Source organism: Dreissena polymorpha, chromosome 3, assembly GCF_020536995.1.
Source record: "Dreissena polymorpha isolate Duluth1 chromosome 3, UMN_Dpol_1.0, whole genome shotgun sequence".
Classification (NCBI taxonomy): Eukaryota; Metazoa; Mollusca; class Bivalvia; order Myida; family Dreissenidae; genus Dreissena; species Dreissena polymorpha.
The window spans coordinates 110,011,089-110,017,165 of NC_068357.1; positions in this window are offsets into that span (position 1 = coordinate 110,011,089).

A 6,077-nucleotide genomic window follows, 5' to 3' on the forward strand; every position below is an offset into this window, starting at 1 on the left:
TCTATCCTTGTAGGCAGTTTTAACCAACCCGTTTTTCATAGTAAGTTATATCACGATATGCATTTCCTGAGTTCTAAAATGTGAGTAAAAATGCCTTTGGAGAATCTTAAATAACCTATTTGCATGGAACTAATTTAAATTTACATTCGAACTTCATTTCCGATTGTAATATTAATAAAATTCTTCTCAAGTCACATATTCTTATACAGTATTGTACTCACGCTCTGAGTAATTTGCGTTAGTTTATCAAACGCAACGAATTCAACAGAATAGGTCCATCTCTCACATAGTTGAATCCATTAGAACGTATTTAATGCTATTATCATCATTATAAACCAAACATTTTTCTTAAGTGCTCTTGAATTATATCGATTATAGTCTTAAACGTCATAAGCTAACGTCATACATCAACTGGCGATGGGCTGAAATTGAACGTAATATTATAGCAGCTTTGATATGAACTTGTAGTAATACGTATCTGTCGTTGTGTTATAAACCTCCTCTGGATGCTATCTTCTGACAAAGGGGATTGTTTGAAATATTGATTTGCTTGCGCATGGATTTATTTGTAAAAATTTAAAATTGACTTTTTAGAAAGTAAATCGATCGCTTTTTTTTTCTCCTTTTTTCCACACGTTTCGTTCAATGTTGCAGTTTTAACTGTAAAATATTTATGTCGTAAAGAAGTGGAACAACAAACGAATCAATAACTTCGTTTAATCAGAAATAAACCATATTGTTTAGCCTTTATGCATAGTATACGAATATATATTGATATCGAACATTAATTGTATTACATATAAACATGCATCGTGGAAACTCACAGTTGTGTTAAGTATTTAACTGATGTTATCCTGTTTCTTCACATGTTCACCATTCTATAGTTTTGCATTACATGATGTGTATATTTATTATTTGTATATTTGTACGTGATATCGCGAAGATTAATGTTTTTTTCGTGGTACATATGAAGTGTTTTCGTTGTAGCTGTTAGTGCAAACCGTTGCAGCTCTCATGTCCTTACCTGTACATTGTGGTAGGAACATCTTCAATGGGTTCGGAGCTGTTTATTTGCTCATGCAGTCATTGCTCATCTCACAGTCAGATCCTATATATATGTAGTCGCCGTCCCGATTCGTGTCCAACGTTAATACCCATTTTGGATTATTATGCGATTACACGTACATTTTAAAGTAAACTTTTTGCTCAATAGACACAGGCCATGTGTTTGTAAAGAGTTAAATTGATATTTTCGATAAGAGCGCTTTATTCAGTGATGACGTCAACATATCGTAAACACCAGCATGTAAAATCTTCTCAATCCCATTAAGTTAAAGAATAATGTTAATCGCATTCATCATTTCAATTCATATTGATTTGTAAATTATATTGAAGCTACCTATTGGTGCTGTCGAAAAAGATTTACATTCCAATAAAAGGAACATTTTTAACTACCGCTACGTACTTTCGTTAATTAGATCTCGTGTATCATTATAAAGGTATAAACATGGACTTGAACTTCTTTGCGTTTTGAAAATACGCTATAAGTTGAAAAAAGCTTGTGAAGTAAAGTAACACATTTTAAACTTGTAAAAAAGCATCACTTTCATAAATAACACAATATCGACTCAGATATATGTTTTTTAACTGCATTTTAAAATCCGATGCATTTAAGCAGTTACACAGAATTATGAACACTCTTGAATATATTGTGAAGTATGTGTATGTGTACTCATGGGCTTTAAGGCGTATGTATTACAAACTACAACCATATTCGAGGATTAGAAGATGTTTGTATTCCATACGTGACAAGGTTATATTTGCCTATTGACAAACAACCCATTTATGCATAGCGTCTAGAAAAAAGGCCTTGGCAAACAGCGTAGACCCAGATGAGACGCCGCATAATGCGGCGTCTCATCAGGGTCTGCGATGTTTGCTCAAAGGAATTTCTGTAAGTTATATTCTAAATACAGAAACAAATATACTAGACGTCGCTAATTTTGGAAATAAATGGATCCAATTTAGAAGGACGGGAGAGTCCACTAGGCATACATGGGTTTTAAGAAATGTGCAAGAAGTCTGATATAAGCAGGGAGTATAACGTGTTCCACTGGATGTTATCGCACGAGGTGGTCGTGTGAAGAAGTGCTATACGAATGCGACATAATACTTTGAATATCAGTTGTTCTAACAATTTTCTCGTATACATAAACATTATTATATAATTCATTAATTAAATATATGTACATACATTTCTAGCTTAAACACAATAAATAAGTCTGTGTACAATATATACGTCAATAGTTCGCATATTGTTAAAATCACTGTCTAATGGGATTACTTCACGGTGTCATGCAATCTCCACGCAGAGTTGTCGTTCCTTGCTATCACATACAACTCTGCGTAAGGCTCAGCACGCCATTTTGTCTACCAAATAGCTAAAACCAAACAATCGCATTCAATGTATATTTGAGTGGATATTTAAGATCGCATGCATTAAATTAAGAAATATGACTTTTAAATTTACGATAATTCGTGCAAAAACTTGCGAGTTTTAATGCAACTCTTTGGAACTATTTTATCGCCCATTTACGCAGATGAAATCATTCCATGCACTTCACAAATGTAAACAATTGAACATACTTTTTTATTGAGTGACGTTAGGAATTGCTTCGACGTGTGTATGTATGTTGGTTTCTTAACATAAAAAGCATATCAATTTTATATAATAATGAATTAAGACTGATATAAGATATCATGGTATGAGATGGTTTTCTTTAATGCAGTTAATGCAATGTAACCGTCGTGCAAGAGATTGTTTAGTATACTGTAACCGCAATGATGAACGCTTGGAATGATCATGACATGAATGAGACGCTTTCATAACAATAGTCCGTTCTGAGCCCAACACAGAGGTGAATGTAATGTGACCGTCGTGCAAGAGATTGGGCGTCATGTTTACGGTCATAGTCGTTTGAAAGTATATTATTTAACTCGGTTTCAAGAAGATGCTATGACATTTACGTTCAAGCAATATGGTGATTTTAGTATTTTATGGACAGGTTTTTACTTATTATTTGAAGACATTTCAGTTTATTTCCAAGTGTACTTCACTGTAAACAATCGTGTTAGCTTTGTATGACGTACACACTACAGTGTCTTGTGTCGTTTCCAAACAACAACAACTGGTTTTACCATGTTCTTCATTTATCTTTGGTAAAGAAAAAGCGGTCCGTCTTTCATTAAGAAACAATACACGCGGGCATTGGTAATGTTGACATTATTAGTAGTTTAATATATGTGTTTTCGAGAACTGGTGAATGACATTTTGTAAAGAGAAATCCAGTCCCAAATGTATACAGATGTTGTCATAGAAAAAAACTACGCATATTATAAAAAACATACGCTACTTTTGAACATTAAACTTTGAATAGCGTCATATTTTCAATGCGTCGTATTCAAATTATAATGAAGTGTTAATAATAAAGTCTTGATCATAGGAACGCAAAAGATTAATCGGTAACGGTACATTGAGCATTAACAATATATTTTAAATGGAAAAACCTGAACTTGCAAAAATGCGAATGGAACAGCATCAATAGACGTCAATCAATGAGTACTGTTTGTTCTTATATGTATCTTAATTTATTGTCGATGGTTCTTAATTGAAACATATACATTCAAACTAAATCAATCGCTATATTTTTTATTATGTTTCGACAACCATGCAAACGACATAAACTATGTCTATACGCATCACGATTGAAAGACCAGAGTAAGAATGATAGCAATATTATCGATTGTCGGGAAATTGTGTTTGCTGGGGACGATAATCCATTACATGTATTGTCATAGTGCTAATAATTTCATCTTCCATGGAAAAATATGCCAGTTTGCCTAGACGATTTGTTTCTCACAATTCTTCAGTTCGATATGAAACCTTTTCTTTATGTCACTCATGAAAAGAAACGAGAGCGCCGATGGCGTTAAAAGCATAGGTGCAAGATACAGGAAAGAATGGCGTCACGTGGTATAATGTAGTTCGATATCGCCATCCGCGAATTTCTCAAATCAATAATTTCAAACAATTACCGACTATTTAAATAGATAATCTTTCCATTTACATCAGTGTTTGAAACGCTTATGAACAATAATTACCCAAGCCTTTCAAAATTTAAGCACGGACAGATCTGTATCGAACTTTTCTTTTCACAAATGAAAATAGACGCTACCCTATTCGTCTGCGTCAAGAATTTGTCGTAAAACTTGTGGTAAGCGTTAGATGCAGACGTGCACAACAGATTGAGTTATGAATACAGATTTCTGAATGCAGATTTTTATAGAAACTCGTCACAGCAGTTACTTCCCTTGCTTCGCCCGGTCAGTAACTTCTAGTATAAGGGAGGCCACTGCGTAGGAGATTGAGATTTATAGTGCAGATAGAATTGTTTTACGAACGAAATTTGTTTTAGGTTATAAGAAGATTTTTCAACATAAAACGGTCTTAGAAAAATTCACTAAAAACGGTGTCAGCAATATTCTTGGAAGAAAACGTTAGAAAAACGTTTCCAAAAAAAAATTGTAAGAATGACCATATACTAAATTAAATAGATATTTCGTCTGATTTTTGATCAGGTAAGGCTTCATAAAGGGTAACCGACCGATGTGGATTTTCAAAATGTGGTATATACCATAAGCATAGGTGCGTAAACGCACCTATGCTAAAAACTATGTTTCAAAGGAAGAAGGTGTTATATAGAGCATGAAAAGTTTTAGAAAAACGGTTGGATGGAATCCGATTCCTGTTTATATAGTTATAACGTCATTGTATTTCATTCTTCTAATACAAATTCTTAGCGAAAATGGATGGTTTATTCCATGCGCCACTTTAAGAAATCAGGAGCAAATGTAAATAATGTGTACACTAAGAAAAGTGGTATAAACAGTAAAAACAGCTTAAATTTCTGAAAGGCTGTATTACACCTAGAAAATTGTTAATGAATGTTATTTAGCGTCGAATATTTTCCATTATTCATATATGATGTTTCATGTAATAAACATACATGAATTGTATACACCAAATTATTTTCCTTTTCATTTTAAGTAAGGACGAACCTTTTACATTTATAAGTGTTGTCATAAGTATAGCAGTATAGCACTGTCATCACACTTGGTCCTTTATTTTTGGCAAGTGACAAATTGACTCAAGAAATGTTTGTGTCCGATGAACGATTGAAAATACATTTGTCTTTTGGAAACATTTCAAGTTTCAAATATACTTGTTTAAATGAAAAATACAGTCGATATGACTCGTCAATAGCTTGTTACAAGTACAACATCATACCATTGTGTCATTTTATTGTCATAACTTGTCTCTCTTGATCTACAGCCTCTGTGGTCCTTCTCTATCTTTTTGCTATTTCTGTTGATACTTTGTAAGTTTATGTGAATGACATAATTGTTTATTCAACTCAATTCTACAATCTGAGATGTTGTCAATAATTTATTTTTCGAGTACAGCAAACATATAATATAATTCGCATACATAATAATGAATAATAACGATTATATGAATTTGAAATGCCTTATAAAAAATACATTTTCCTCATTTTTTGGCAAAAGTCATACTTTTATGCATGTGGAACAAATATATTTAAACAAATGCTATTAAGTTATGGGCCTGTATTCATCAACGTTTTAAGTCTATACAATTCGTATACAAGCTTAGCAATCAGTTTTCTAGAGGTAGAAAATCATGTTAAATTGTTCTGAGAAAACTGGGCATAATACATGTGCGTAAAGTGTCGTCCCAGATCAGCCTGTGCTGTCCGCACAGGATAATCAGGGACGACACTTTCCGCCTAAACTTGATTTTCGGTAAGGAGGGACTTCCTTGAAACTAAAAATACCATTAAAGCAGAAAGTGTCGTCCCTGATTAGCCTGTGCGGACTGCACAGGCTAATCTGGGACGACACTTTACGCACATGAATTAAGCCCAGTTTTCTCAGAACAAGACACAATTAATGAAAATTGATCTTTATGTAGTTCTTTTCAAATTGAATGTGAACGTTTT